The sequence below is a fragment of the Squalius cephalus genome (assembly GCF_949319135.1).
Source record: "Squalius cephalus genome assembly, chromosome: 17".
Lineage (NCBI taxonomy): Eukaryota > Metazoa > Chordata > Actinopteri > Cypriniformes > Leuciscidae > Squalius > Squalius cephalus.
Genome location: NC_137138.1, coordinates 13,611,010 through 13,627,744, shown reverse-complemented (window position 1 = coordinate 13,627,744; position 16,735 = coordinate 13,611,010). Strand labels below are relative to the sequence as shown.

The 16,735-nt window shown below is 37.9% G+C and overlaps 1 protein-coding gene across 6 annotated transcripts in view; it reads right to left on the bottom strand.

Moving 5' to 3' along the window:
• vav2 (vav 2 guanine nucleotide exchange factor) overlaps positions 1-16,735 on the bottom strand; it is a 196,593-nt gene that overhangs the window by 65,723 nt on the left and 114,135 nt on the right. The gene's annotated exons all lie outside the window — the stretch shown is intronic.

The following is a 16,735-nucleotide window of genomic DNA, read 5'->3' as shown; positions in this document are numbered from 1 at the left end:
GGACACAAAAATTGGGCTGCAAAATTATGTCACATGGACAGTGCACGGACTGTCACGAAAAGCGGACGGCCGAAGTATATTTTGGGCTTAATTGTTGTAAACAAATAGTGATTCCAGTAATAAACGTTTGCTACAGAACAAAGTGTCTCGTTTTTTGGGGGGTGGGGTGGGCTTGTTTTATGATGGGCTTTGGTGGCGCAGCTTGTGTGCACACACACGGATCACACTACCCCACTAAGGACGACATTAAAGGACATGTGGCATGAAACGCCCTGATGAAATCATAGACGTGAAGCGCTTTTCACAGATCTGTGAAGGCCCCTCCTCTCCCCAGCTGCATTAGTGCCGTGTAACAGGGTTAAATGTGTGCGGTATTTACACACTGATTTAATACCAGTCATGAGTCCCATGTGAGTAGGCTTATTGGTGGGCCTTCTAGAGGCTTCCAGATGGTGTGCTAGAGGGTCTCGGGTGTGTAATGCAGAAGCCACACACCAACAAACAGGAAAGCACATGTGCATATGCAAAAGTGAAGATGGTGCTGTGTCGCCTCATTACATGCTTATGGGCGTATTTTCCGCTAGCCTTGCCTGCTGCCATGGTGACACTAGCTGTTCCTCAGTCAGAGCAAAACACTGCGTGCAGATGCTTGTGGAGCTTCTACGTAGGTTCTTAAAACAGGTAATGAGCGAAATATGAAAAAATGACAGCATGAAAACTACCAATGACTAAATTAATAAATACTTATATATATATATATATATATATATATAGTATATCTGCTCAGTATTGTTTTGTTTTTGTCCACAACCAGTCATAAATTACAAAACAAAATACTTAATTCGAACATCACTGTGTAACAGACAATCAGACAACTAGCACCCATGAAGATGACTCCACAGATGACGATGAGCTTTAATAAAAGATGTACAAGCTCTTTATGCACAAACAGACAGTCTGTAGTAGCACTTTTGTCACATAATGCTTTTATACGAGCCAAAATGTACAAGCTAAACTTCCTTAAAACACAAACCCACATAATCTGTGGCTGCAAAACTCAGCACATTCCTGCAGAATTGAAATGGCTCATGAATGTTCATTAAAAATTATGGCTAATTTTATCTTTTTTTTTAGCTACTGACAAAATGAATAGTACTGATATATTTTTAAATCCAATTGACAGAATTTCCTTCCTAAATCAGAGCAGAAAATGCATCTGGGCCTGTGTATATCTGCACAAATACTGTATATAATCAAGGTATGTCTCTTACTGCTGATAATCTGTATTAATGACTTCATGACAGACTATAATGCACTGCATTTTTCATTCTACCACCCATATTCCACCAATTTTCTGGCTTGCAACAGGCAGAATCAGTCCAGGCAGGCGGACAGATGATTGAGGGATCAATACAGCTAAATTAGTCTATGTGTTAGGCGTATTGCTCTTGTGTTCATCTGCTAATGTGTCTAAATATTCATGGAGCTTCAACAACAACACCTGCGGGGACGATATGTGACTCATCCATCAAAGCTGTGGCTTTTTCTTCTCTGTATGTTGTTTCTAGTGTGGCGCTTCATCCTTGTACTCAGTCACTTTCATTGCTCTCGTCTCTCATTCTTCATCTCTCCCTCAGGTCAGGTCAACAGCTCTCGCTATGTTGTCTCAAAATATTGATTTTTCCCTCATCTCAGTGCTTCGGTGTGTATGACGAGCATCAGATCAGAGTCAAGACGCAACACCCATCACCTCGCGAATACAGCACATACTGTCCATCACCTCACAATAGCAGCGACAGAAAGAGAGAATTGTAGATTGTTCGCTAATGTTATACAATTGCTTATCTGAGGTGAAGATACAGTAGCATTGTGCCTACATCAGCTGTAATGTGTGCAGGGTTTCCAAACATGGCAAATCCACCTGTCCACCAGAACATGACTCTTGAAAGGAGAGAAAACAAAAGAAAAGAAAGGAGATAAGATAAGACAAAACTAGAAGAGATGTAGAAACAGACAAGAGGAGAAGATAAAATAATAGACAAGAAGAGGCAAGATGGGATGAGACAAGATGAAAAGTAGCAGGAAAAAATAAATCAAGAATAGAATATGATGCAAGAATTAGTAAAAGATATGAAAGGTAGAAGACAGAAAGAGGAGAGGAGAGAAGATGAAGATCACAACACCATGCCTGCACACATCACAAACAGAACAGATGATTACAGTGACATAATGGAAAAAGCCAGTGCTATATATCAAGCTGCTCTGAATCAACCTTATGCATAAGTGATTTTAAATAAACCTGATGAGGGAAATCAGCCATATAAACAAATGTTCAAATGTGATATTCTACACTAATATGCTCTGAATGAGAGTTTAAGCAAGAGTCTGAGTTTCAGCAGGGAACTGAGAGTGGTAGGAGATGTGTGAACAGATGGCAGTGAGTCCTGGCACTCGTCTGAAATGGACCTGAGAGCCCAGCATCACAGGACACCAACCAGCACAAACTCCTACAACTCAAAATAAACTTGGACACACACACCAGATTCACATTCAATAGTCTCCTGATTCTCTCTGTTAAGCTAGGGTCTCACTCACAAATCTCACAATATGATACACATCGAGATGTCACAATTCAATACATCATGGTATCTAACTTGATTGAAGTAACACTACATGTGTAAGCAGTATAAATGCACAAACAAACAAATACATTTAACATATTAAAAGCAAAAAAAGTATTAGAAAAAATGCAATTGAAAAAATGCAATTGAAAAAATGCAATATACAAGGTTGGCTACAATTGACTGAATTTTTGATTAAAAAACAACAACATTTGATATGGCATATGCTTAAATGCTTAAATTAGTTTTAAAGACAAATATAACTAAATACCTATATTTTAAAATAATCTATATATATATTTTTAAATGTTTAATATTTGATCAAACAATTATTCACATAATATAACATAACATAATATAATATGATACAATATAATATATAATAAACCGCAAGACAACAAGCTTAGACTTTATAGTGAATTTAAATATATTACTAAATGCCTTATGCTGGCAGGTTTTAAACATATTTCAATAATTTAATATATTTATATGTTTGAATAATTCGATTTTATCTTTGTTATGTTGGTTAAGTCTGTTTCTGACTTCTTAGCAAACTACACTGGCAAACAAATCACCTCTAAACAAAGGACAAACAAACACAATCACCAACACACCCTTCTGTTTCACATCAACCGAAGAGTGATCAGTCCATGTCCATGTGCTGCAGTATGGGATATCAGCTGACGTGGTGACATGACGAACATGCTGGCAATAGAGATTGAGTCGGAGCCGAATCCTCTCAGTGAACTCCAGCTGCTGCGTGTTTAGCAGGGATTTTCCACAGTCAGCCCTTCAGAACAAGGGAGGGGGACTCGGGCCGTGACCCAAATGTCTATGGCGTTGCCCCAAAGACCCAGTCCTGCTTCTGAGCATGAAAGGATGACATATGCTTCCGTCTGAAGACGGGAGAGAATGTAAAAGACTTCTGCTCAAGGAAAATGGATATCAGTGGTCATTTTCACACAAAATATGACTACCTTCTGTGCCAGCAAACAGATCAGCTAATATCTAATAATATCACATAAACTAGTGGGTAGAGTATTTCTTTTCATGCCATGGCACCATGTCTGCCAGAAGAGGGCATTTCTGTCCATTACGACACCTGGTACTGAGAAATTCTAGTATCAGTTTATGCTTATTTAGACGACCTGCTTCTAATTGAACTAGAGGAAATAACATAAATGAATACATAGAAGAATGTCTAAAATAGGAACTCTAGATTTATTTATTTACAGTATTTATATGTGCATTCATAGTAGGGCAGCACAATTATTGATATTTTAATCGCAATAACGATATCTGCTTTTCTCGATTAATTACAAATAGGGCTGTCAAAATGTAAAAAAAACAAAAACAAAAAAAAAACCAGTACAGTGCAGTACTGGCACGCTGTCTGTGAATTTCCTGACTGTGAGACACACACACACAAATCGTGTGCACAGAAAGTCGCTTCAGACAGCGCGCCAGTACCACACTGAACAAAAGAGAGACAAAAGTTCTCTTTCACGTTTGAATGGACAAAAACATAAAATTATGCTAAATGCACATGTTGTCGAGTATACTCATAAGTACAGTATTAAATGAGTTAAATGAAGAGTTAAATGAAAACTTAAATGAATGTAAAGAGTTGTGAGAAAATGGAAAAAATAAACCCGACTGAATAGGGCACTTTCACTTTTACGATTAAAGGGGCAGGGGCTCAAAACCTGTACAGCCAGCAGCCATATCACCCTGTAGCCCAAGACTGGTTGCCCACTGAAGCTAAGCAGGGCTGAGCCTGGTCAGTACCTGGATGGGAGACCTCCTGAGGAAAACAAACATGTTGTGTAAACACATAGTGACGGGGACACTATACTGTCAAAGAGCACCGTCCTTCGGATGAGACGTTAAACCGAGGTTGTTGGTTGTTGGTTAAATAAAGTCTATGTGCCACCTACAGGCCTATTAGGTGAAGTGTAGGCTGTTAGTAAAGAACACAAGAAATGTGGATTGGTCTATTACATTACCCCTTTTAAAAATGATATAATAAAAGTATATATAATATTATATAATAAGTGCATATATAAAAACATTTAAATAAAAGGACCTTTGATTCCTTCATTGATATTTATTTATTCATTTAAATAATTAAGTAAATAAAGTTAATAAAGTCAGACAATCATATTTTTTTAAGCACACATTGTGTGTGTGGAATAATATGGGTGTATAACAAGATGAAAATGGCCCCTCAAATTATGTGGAAGGGAAAATTCCCATTTGAAAATCATTACACGGCTCTTATCAGATGGAGGGCTCTTGTGGTCTTGGCTTGGCTCCCTGTGTTTACAAATTCACCAAGCAATGGTGCTAGCAAAGCAAAAGGCTATTTAGTTAGACCGCAGACACTTGTGAACGCATGCCTGTCTCGTACCTGCATTTCCACTGGGAAAGCACTGTCAAATTACTACAAAGTGAATGGTGATGTTTCGGTATAAGCCTTGGTAAAAAGGTTTAATGGCTATAATAACTGTGATTACAGATGTAACATGCTGTAATGCATTCTGCTTTAAGGGGACAAAAACAAGCATAGAAAGTGCAACATATAAAACAGTGCACGGTTTATGCTAGCTGAGCCTTTAAAACTTTTTTAAAACAGTTTTTTTATGATCTTAATGAGAAGACTGAGACTTTTTATGCTCTTTGAGTCCTATCGAATAATTACAGTCCAAAAACACAGACAAAAGACCTATGGTTTGTTTCGTAAGCTAACAAAGGAAATGAGAGGAGTGTTCTGCCAAGCATACCCTACCATCTCTCGCTCTCAGCGCCAGACGCCACAGTGAAAACCACATGTGATGCTTGTTTATAAATTGTTGGAGCTGTTTAAGCTGAATGGTCCAAGGTGATATGTGCCCAAACCCACTGAGTTTAATGCACAGATATTCGTACAGCTTGTCCTGTATTCTGAAAATACAGCACAAAATAGAACTTCAAACTACATTTGCATTTTTCGGAAGAAGTACAATGCTTGCAGGAGTAAAAGATTCATTTAAGCCTTAGTGTGCATCTTGTTTTCTGTCGACATCTAAAAATATGGTGGCATCATCTTTGCAGAGTAAAGGTGGTTATAACAGTTTCAAACTATGAAAATAAATCTTTAAAAAAGGAAAGAACTCAAACCATTTCAATATTTATTCTGTGATAATTATTCATATCCGTCTGTCCCATATACATACTTATAAGTGTCTCTGCATATTAAGCTGATACAGACTATTTTAGGATAGGATTCAGTACTAAACTAAGATAAGAGGATTTTCATTATTAAAAAATTACACTCTACAGCATTCCTGTTGCTCAATCACTAATGCATGGTGCTAGCAATGCCAAAGTCATGGGTTTCATTCTCAGGGAATGGAAGAAAAATGTGTCCCTTGAATGCAATGTGGATAAAAGCATCTGCCAAACGCATTAATTTAAAAGTTATTTGTAAAAAAAAAAAAAAAAAAAAAAATTCAACTCATTTTGGCCGATAGCCGGTGCCGATACCAATTTACTTATATTTTTTCCCTGGGTTTGGAAATAACACCAAGTCTCTCCTGTGCAGGAATTACAAATGATTTTTTTCTTTTTCATTTCAGTTTGTATTGAGCAAAAACTGTATTATCTCATTTTGGTTTTAGAGTTCTGAGGTCTCTTTACAAATTACTTTTAATAAGAGAACAATGAACGCTTTGGAAAAAAAACATTTTATCTGTGGATTAAAAAAATTCCTTTAGAGCTCCTTGGATTCAAGTTACTTTCATCATCATTTATCATGTAGATTATAGCTTCTGACCATTAAATCAAATCAGACATGTGATTTTATGACATCAATTACTGCTTTATATATTCATAAACAGAAGTAACGTAATGTTATTTGTGTATTTTACTTTTCATTTTATTAGTCTAACAACAGCAGCCCCATAAATAAATAAACCTCTTAATGGGCAGGCACTAGGACCTGGGGGAGGTTGCTGCTGCACGTGCTAGAGAGCGACACCGGACATGTCCAACTGTACTCTCATGCTCTAGTTCAACACGGCAATCTAAAACAGTGATTCAAAAAAGCATACATGCAAAAGTTCACTTCAAGAATGACCACACTGCTGACATGATCTTATCGTTAGCACTCCTTGCACACAACTGAGATATCGCAGGCGTACAATCAACATATCTGTATTTTTTCATATTGGGTGATGACGATTATTACATTTTAAGCCTTTATTGGCCGATTCCAATGTTGTGCCATAATATTGCGCCTCCCAATAGCAAATAATTAAAAACTTCAAAAAGAAAGAAAATTCAACACAATGCTGCCTTGTAACCATTAATTTCATACTGGCACCAAATATAGGTTAAGGTCATGATGGGTTTAGTAAGAAGGGCAGAGAAATGTTCAGCTGTAAAAGATGACTGTGAATGTGCCTGTTATGACAACAATGTATTGAGTAAGAGAGAGTGAAGGAGGGATTTCACTCTTGGAATCCAAGGAATCCAAGAAAGAACATAAAGGGATTATGGGACAATAGTGAGCTTAGTGTCCTTTCATTCCCTAGAAACTGTATAGAAACTGTATCCATGTGTCTTTCTCTCTCTGTACCTCCTCTGCAGGTTGGGTGTGTCTTCAGAGAGCACCATGTTTTTTTAAGTAAAAACTAATTCCTCCACATTCGGTTTTATTAGCGAGGGCACTTGCAGGGGACACACATCAGATGCTGGGATGCTGGTTAGATTGAGGCAGATGTTGGACAGTCTCTCATGCCTCTGATCATGTGCGAGTGGATGGGATTAGTTTGGGTTTAATCTGAGTGTCCTGGGGTGGGTGAGCAGGGCGAGGGCTGAAGCTCTGCGCTGGAGGAGATAAAGGCGAGTGGGGGAAGAATAAATGGGCGGATGTTCCCTCTGAATCTGTCCTTCAGACTGTCCCAGGACATTGACTGTTGTGCCTGGCGAGGATGTGCGGATCCTCTTCCCCGAATCTAACCCAAGCCTCTCTTTAGCAAGCCAAAGCAAATGCAGAGCATCAGAGAAGCAGCATTTCTTCAACCATCTCAGTCAGATGGAGAGCGCTGATACTCTCTCTGTAAAGCAGATGGATTTATTCCATATCCAACCTCACAGTTGCAGGGTCAGAGAGCTCTAATGTGGCAGGTCAGCCATGCAGAGCTTCTCTATCACGTTCAGACAAGGCCCACAGCGGTCAAGTACAGAGTGGCTACTTAAGCTAAGCACCCACGGGTTGAAGCACTGAAAATCCATTCAATTAAACCACAGCTCTAAGCATTTATCTTGTATTCATCAAAATTATACTACAGGAGATCATTGTGTCTATTAGTAAGAAGAGTGTGGTTTTGAAAACTAATAAAGTTTTTTCTTTTGATGGCTACAGTATCTATGCACACATTTATTTAAAAATGCAATGCAATAAATTATATATATTTAATATATTACTGTTTTTACTGTATTTTTGATCAAATAAATGCAGCCTTGAAGAGCATAAAATACTTTTTTTTTAAATTCCGACAACAGACTTGTGAATGGTAGTGTATAATGCAAAAAGGCAACGACTAACTACTAACTTGCAGAGAATTTGGACGTTTGTGGTGACCTGCTTTTGCTGTGAGAAATTACCCTTTCTGTAGGCTAAAGGGAAGTACAGTGAAAGAGAGAAAAGGGCAGAGAATCAACATAATAAATGATCTTATTCTGATCACCTGCTGCTCTCTCTGTTACAGCACAAGCGTGTCTGTGGGAGTCAAATGAAGGCCTGCAGGAGGCCTTTCCAGTGGCAGTTGACGTGACAGCAGGACAAACGCTTTCCATTTGGAGCACTGGCCTAATTGACAACACTGCTCTGTGTCACCACGACAACTATGATGGACACCTGAGGGCAGAGTCGCATGACTTTGCCGATTTTGCCAATAATGTCACAGGATGCAGAGGCCACAATGAAGATTATCATCCACTGAGATGAAATATCGGTTTGGAGCCTCTGGCACAAGGCTTTTGACCAGCAGATTCCTGAGAGTTTTATGTTCTGTCTGTTATTACAACGACCGCATCTTAGGAAGTAAATGCATCGCATTACAAAATCTCAAGTTATGAAGATGAAGTGCTACTCAAAGTCTATTTAAGACTGTGCAACCCAAAAAAAAAAAAAAAAATTAAATAAATAAATAAATAAATTGACTGTCAAAAAATTGACAGACCTAATATATATATCAGCTATCTGTACATATCTGCACATATCTGCTATCTGGTTCCAACTCAGAGTAAAAAAAGGTGACTGTTTCTTGTATTTATGATTTCATATCTAACAATTGCAACTTTATACAGTATCTTATAATGTGACTATTTTTTACAGTAAAAATTCTCTTTTTTTTATTTTTACTGAGGTAGAAATTGGTTCCCATGGGCATCACTATTTATAAATATAAAAACATACAATGTTATTATTGTGCATCACACTGCATAACTGCATTTGAATCATAAAAACTATTTCAAACAACAAGATTCAATGAACACAGAAGGTATTACACCGTGTCTACACTGGACGCGACAAAGGGACTTGCAAATCCATTTGTTCTTTGTGTCAGAATTGGTGCGAGTTCGTGAAGTATGTCTAACTGCTTTTATCGCATCGTGCCGCTAGCATCTGGTGTAGGCGTGTTTTAGAATCTAAAAAATGGCAGCTACAGTATAAGTATTATCTAAAATAAAGTGAATTCTCTTAGGGATAAAATTAACTTTGTACCTTTGAGGGTTCAAGTATTATGATAACTTCCATGCACGCACACACTTTTACAAAAAGATCAGAAATGTCCCCAGTTGACAAGAATAAAGAGGTTTCTTCGACCGAAAAATCACAAAGGAGAAAGATAAAACTGTGGGACTGAAAAACATGTTTGAGAGCATGGTGTAAAAGAGCCAATCTCAGCCGCCAAACCAGAAGATCATCTTTTACCACTGGGGGCTGAATTTGGTTTCTTATGGGCTGATCAAAGAAAAGCATGTGATGTTATCTGACATATTGAAAAATCCTCACATATTCACAGAGAGAAGTGCTATACCAATCCATTTTAGGATATCTTATTAAAGAATGCTGGTACAGCTCTATGTCGTTTAAACAACTAATTTAAGAATTTGCCTTGAGCGTTGTTAGGGTGTTCAAAACATAATGTCTCTGAGAACTCTAATGATGATGGTGATTAAACAAAGAACCGACATTGCTATAGTTTCTCATCAAAGCTGACACTCAATCCTGACAGAGAGAGTCGTGTTACTAACTAACTGATTCATCCACTCTATTCTCTGATCTTCAGTTCGTGGGGTAGGGGTGCAGAAGAACGAGTGTGTGTGGGTGTTTGTGTGTGACAGAGGTGGTGGGAGGGATTGTGGCAAGATTGTCAGGTTGCATTAATCTCTCCCAGCTGGGGGATTCAAAATAACAAGGTGGGATTTGAGCCCAGGGGCAGAAGAAAAAATTAATATACAGGGATTATGTCTCATTGGAGTAATTCCAAATCTTTGTGTGTATATATATATATATATATATATATATATATATATATATATATATATATATATATATATATATATATTACTGAAGAAAGGGGTGCTCCCAACCTCTCCAGGAATGAGATCAAAAGCACAGGCTTGCGTCTTCATTAAAAAGAGCCTGACTTCATGGGGAAATTTTGTTGCTACTGTTCTTAACAGGTAATGGCCTCTTCTGTGAAGTTCACCAAATACATACGCTGGTATCTGTCTGTAGAACATGTCATACCACTCATTACTGAAAATGAACACTGAATATGACAACAACAAAAAAAGATACATAAAAATAAAACACTACAAACAAAAAACAATCATTTTAAATGCTACAAATAAACGTAGGCACCAGAACATTATAATACTGTCTGAGGGAATCTGAGGGTGCTATATTACCAAGCACCCTCCAAAAACTCCTCTTGGGAGAGATGTCATGTCAAATTGGTCTGGTGACTTATTCAGCAGTTAACCTTTGGACATTGCCTAACACATCACAGGGTGTTGGCATACTTCCCAGGCAATGTACACACCCTGATGTGGGGCGAGATGGCATTTCCCTGTTTTTTTTTTTTTTTTGTTTGTTTCAAAGCAAAAATTCAGGCTTGCATGTCGTGATGGTTACTCCCACAGACAGGATTACCACCTCAAACTGACAGACCAACTGCTGAATAATGCTAATGAGAGTGAGAATCAAGGTTTGGTGGCCGAGGCATAGATGGTTAATAATTCTCTCTTATGATGAGTAAATGGGCTTCTCATTGCTTAGAACTGTCAATCATCCATTCCATACAAATAACATTCTCTGTTACGATCATCGCTGTGTGGAAGTTACAAGCTACAAGTCTAATGGATTTGTCTGTGCATTTGTTTCTGAGTGGCGAAATGTGAAATTCGTACGATAAATTTCAGTGGTTTAGAATGGTCACATGGGATTAATGTTTGGCTATTCTGTATTTTTCCTCGTTTCTTGGCCACTAAAAAAATAGTAATAAAACATGCTCCACCTCAGAATGCAATGTAAAAAAGGTAATTACAGGATAAGTTTTAAAATAAGACTTAAATTCACATTTTGAGATAAACAACAGTTTTCAACATTTCTAATAATAATAAATGTTTCTTGAGCACCAAATCAGCATATTAGAATGGATTTCTGAAAGAACATGTAACACTGAAGACTGGAGTAATGGTGCTGAAAATTCAGCTTTGCCATCACAGGAAAAAACTTTTTTTTTTTTAAATACATTCAAATATACAGATTTTTTTTTTTTTTTTTTCAAATTGTAAGTTTTTCTGTATTGTTTTTTATCAACTAAATACAGCTTTGGTAAACATGAGACTTTTTTCAAAAACATTGAAAAATCTTACGACCCCAAACTTTTAAATGGTAGTGTATAAAGTCGTGTATAAAGTTTTCTGAATTTGCAACACAAAACAAAATTACAGTGGTGAGATAAGAAGTTACAATGTGAGATATAAAATAAAGTCGTCTTTTTCTCTCTCTCTTTTCTTTTTTTTTTTTTTTTTTGTGGCTTACATAGTTTGTAGTCCAGAGAAAAACCAAAAAGTCTATGAAACAGAATGTGCCCGTAAATCACTCTCGGCTTCTTTGACGTCAAACTCCAAGTGAGGAAGTGGGGAGAAAGGCAGTTTATCAAAAGAGTTTGAGTCCCACATTCAGTCCATCATGGACCTCAGATCAGGGTCATAAATCTCCTGTACTCATATCTCTCTCTCTCTCTCTCTCTCTCTCTCTCTCTCTCTCTCTCTCTCCTCTCTCTCCTCTCTCTCCTCTCTCTCCTCTCTCTCCTCTCTCTCCTCTCTCTCCTCTCTCTCCTCCCTCTCTCCTCTCTCTCTCTCTCTCTCTCTCTCTCTCACACGCTTATTCACATTGGATTCACTGATGAATGAGCCCCTGGCTAGGAACATATCCAGACCAGACAGACCAATTCAAGAAAGCATTCAGTATGTGGAGTCTTTTCTGTCTGTGGATACAGTAGTGTGTCCATCTGGCTCTTTTGTAATGGAGATGACACAACAAAGAAGACGGTTCATTCTCATTTCTCAGCTGTGATTCAGGGCTCTACTATGCACACAATTGTTACTGTTGGGCTTTCACAATTTACCTGTCCAAGCTCAAATGCGATGTGAGAGGATTGCACGTTCTTCAGCAAGGGAATAACTATCCAATACATCTACAGTTCTGCCCATCAATATGCATTACTTTCAGTTTCAGCATTTCTGTCACATTACAAAAATTCAGACCAAAAAAATTGTAAAAATAATAATAAAAAAATACAGTAAAAATGTATTTAAGAACAATAATTAAAAAAGATTATAAGTTTCTACATATATTAACTGTAAAGAACTGAAGTTTGGCATTTTTGGTTTGCTACATTAGCTCTGTGAGCAAATCAACAAGAAGAGGAACAAATTGAGACAGGAAGCAGGTCCTGCCATATTAATCATATAAAATCAGCCATAATCTCAGTACACTCCTGCTCTGTATCAACAAAAACACATAGATTAGTTTAACAGGCTTGTGTCTACATATACACACACACACACACATATATATATATATATATATATATATATATATATATATATATATATATATATATATATATATATAACATTATATTTATATATATAAATTCCTTCTGATAATAAGCTGATAATTGTTTTTATGCTATGGCCGAAAGAAAGAAAGAAAGAAAGAAAGAAAGAAAGAAAGAAAGAAAGAAAGAAAGAAAGAAAGAAAGAAAGAAAGAAAGAAAGAAAGAAAGAAAGAAAGAAAGAAAGAAAGAAAGAAAGAAAGAAAGAAAGAAAGAAAGAAAGAAAGAAAGAAAGAAAGAAAGAAAGAAAGAAAGAAAGAAAGAAAGAAAGAAAGAAAGAAAGAAAGAACGAACGAACGAACGAACGAACGAACGAACGAACGAACGAACTGACTACTCGCAACAGTGGCTTGATCTCGTACAGGAAGATTCTGGAACTAGTTCTTTGCCCCAGTCACAGTCATACTTGTACCTCCCCTATCTGGATGATGAGTAGATCCTGTTTACACTGATGAAAGCAGTCATAGTTTTGTGAGCACGGCTGTGCTGTCAGAGATACTATGAAATCCAGCTTGATCGAGCTTGATTATTCAATTTCTCTGCACCTTGAGGGGGTGAGAACGAACATTACAACCCCCCTCTGCGTAGATCTCCATTCTTCTTTCTCTGTATCTTGTTATCTCTCCCTTTCTGCATCTCTTTTCCTCGTCTTTCCTTCTGGAGTGGGTTGATTGGCCTTGAACATGTGGGCTGAGTGCCATTTTGACGCGCACCCCCAGCGGGGCCACTGGACTGCTCTGGGGCCTAATGAGCTGGCTGGAATGATTATGCAGTCTTTAGGGAAACCTCTCAATCCCTGCTCATGAAAGTGTGCTGCACAGCATACAGCCAGAGCAATGGACAGACATCCGAACTTCAATACTGTTCCTGTCTGTACTGTGATCATCAGTTAACACTGACATGAAGGCATAAAATATTCCTTTAAAAGTCAGTGGCAAAATACAGCAGATGCCACAGAAGCACTACTTAATTATATAATAAAATTTTCCAGTTTTATTATAACAAAAAGCATTACATTTTTGGTAACACTTTACAATAAGGTTTAATTTGTTAACCTTAGTTAATGTATTAGCTAACGTGAACTAACCATTATTTGTTAATCTTTGTAAACGTTAGTTAATAAAAATACAGCTGTTGCAAATGCAAGCCCTTTTGGCTTTAAAATGATAAATCTCACACTCTGTATGTTGCAGCCAGCCAGATTTATGGTCAGAGCAGCTATCAAATTCATGTGGATTCACCGCCGCAGTGTTTAATGGGAAACTGGTGGTTTTAGGGATATTGCCTTGCGGCTGAATTGACCTGATGAGGCAGCATCGCAGCACTCCGAGAGATGGAAAAATCGCCACTTCTTTTACAGACGGGAGAATAAAATACCATGACACTGCAAAATTGCTGTTTAGACTTGGCGTCATTCAGTAAGTAAAAAAGTGATGTCTCTGACACCAGATTCCTATCCCCACTTCCCTCTCTGCCTCTTAAGGTGTTTTAGTCAACCCTCAACTAGGGAAATCCGTTAAGATGTCAATTGCTGAAAGGAAAGGGACAAGGCTAACTTGTCTGATGGAAGTGCTGGGATGCGGTCATCTTTTCCACAGCAGGTGCCCTTAAGGATGAGCCACCCTGCCTAACAAAACGCTCTCTGTTGCACTATCTTCCTATTTTATATCACACAGTGAACAATTGACTCTTATGAGGACCAGGAAATGATGTGATTAAAACAGGACCAGGAAATGATGTGATCTGGGCTTGAACTTGTCGCCAACATGGACACCATTTCTCAAGGCTAAACCACAGCTCTAACAAAATGTCTTTTTTTAACGAAAAAAGCTTATTAAATTAAAAACTGCTATGTGCTATATATACACTCTTGAAACAATCAGGCCCATCCCCAAAAAGGCAATTTCCTGTGAAACTCCCGAACCTCAGCTCAGTGGTCACGATGGGGAAGCAGGTCTTTGTCCTCTCACTAGAGCAAGGCTCCTCTCCCTCTGATAAAATGGAATTTGACAGGCGCTTTTAATATCAGTGAGATGTCTTCCTCTCAGGACAACGTTGACCTCGATCACTCTATTCTAACAGAAATAACAGCAACCTAGAGAGGAGACACACCACAGAAACACACACATAGACAAAAGATGCCCACAGGCTGGGAGCAAGTCATATCAATTTAAATTACCACTCCTTTCATCCCCCTTTAACAACTTTCAACTTTAAGTGCCATCAACAACCTGCATAGACTGCAAGTAAAAAATTGTTGTTGGTTGTACATTATGTTTGTAGTAGATATTAGTGGTGCAACAGATCACTAAACTCACAGTTTGGATCATATTATGGTTTTTGAGTCATGGATCAGATAATTTTTTGGATCAGAAAAAAAAAGGGGGGGGGGGGGTAATGTAACTTCTTTTCATTTAAAAGAAAAACTAAATACAATTTAACAAAGTTACAAATCAAGTAATGTCTAACAGTAGCATTCAGGTACAGAAACTTAATTGAATGTAAAATAACACTACAGTATTCACTGTATAAATTACATATACTGTAGATTAATCTTTGCTGTGTTTTGTTTTTTTGACATTTTAACATTAATGACAGACAGCAGCAGATTTTTATAGGCTGCTGTCACTTTAAGAGCTAATGAACGGATCCAATATTACGAGACACATCAGATTTCTTTCTTAACTGTTTACGTTCACTTAAGACATAACCTACTGTGCTTACAGGAATACGTCCATAATGTGTCCGTTCAAGTGCAAGGAGATGTGAAAGAAGAATCAATTTTGAGTTTGCACGCTACTGTATCTGAAACACGCCTTTCTGTGTGTGCGTCTGTGCATGCAGACAACAGCACGCAATCAAGTTCTCTTTTGCCTCTTCTTGCGCTTGAATGTGTAAATTGTCATGAATTTTGTTCGCCCTATAATGGTTAAACTTAGCAATTAATCAACTAATCATATGTCTTGAGCACCAAATCTGCATATTAGAATGATTTCTGAAGGATCATGCGACACTGAAGACTGGAGTAATGATGCTGAAAATTCAGCTTTGCCATCACAGGAATAAATTACTATACTAAAATATATTTAAAAGAAAAAAGTTAGTAAATTTTTTACTCTATTTTTGATTAAATAAATGCAGCCAATGTAAGCATAAAAGACTACTTTCAAAATAAAATAAATAAATAAACCGGTCCCAACTAGGGTTGGCACCAGCTGAATTACATCGGTACTACAGAGTACTACATTAAATCGGTGCCAAATTTCGGTACCTGAGAACGCATCTGGGCGCGAGAGTAAAACTATTTAAATACGATTCCTGCATGTTCTGCCCGTCTCTGTGTGAATGAGTGGCGCAGACGCGCAGTTTCAAAGTACCGAAAAAAAAGTACTGTTGGGTAGCGGCACCGAATTTCAGGTACCGGTACTGGTTAAAATGTGAACGGTATCCAACTCTAATCCAAACCGTTTGAACACTTGTAACCATACGGAAAAGTGAAAATGAGCATGCACAGGTAAATACTAGGCTAAATGATAAATATCCAATATAAACCACACAAAAAAGCATATATTGTGCACAAATGCCCTGTTTTCTCATTCTAAACCTGAGAGGCAATGTGGGAGATCATATTGTTCAGATAACTGAGAGCAGGCATGTTGCATGCCTGATGTGATACATTCAAATCTCTGAATGCAGTACTCTCTGTACGTTCTGCTCGGCCTGCTGTTCATTTGCCGGAAAAGAAGCCAGCAAGCAAACCTGTGTGAGCCCGGAGGAAATGCAGCTCAACCTCCACAAAGAAAGAGGCCATGCCAATCTCAGCTGGGAGGCCTGAAACGATGCCAAGCTGGGACGGCACACAGTGGCTGGCATTTTAAGCTGGGGTCAAGTTCAGCTCATCAGATGTGCATCTGAAGAGAGTCACTGGTT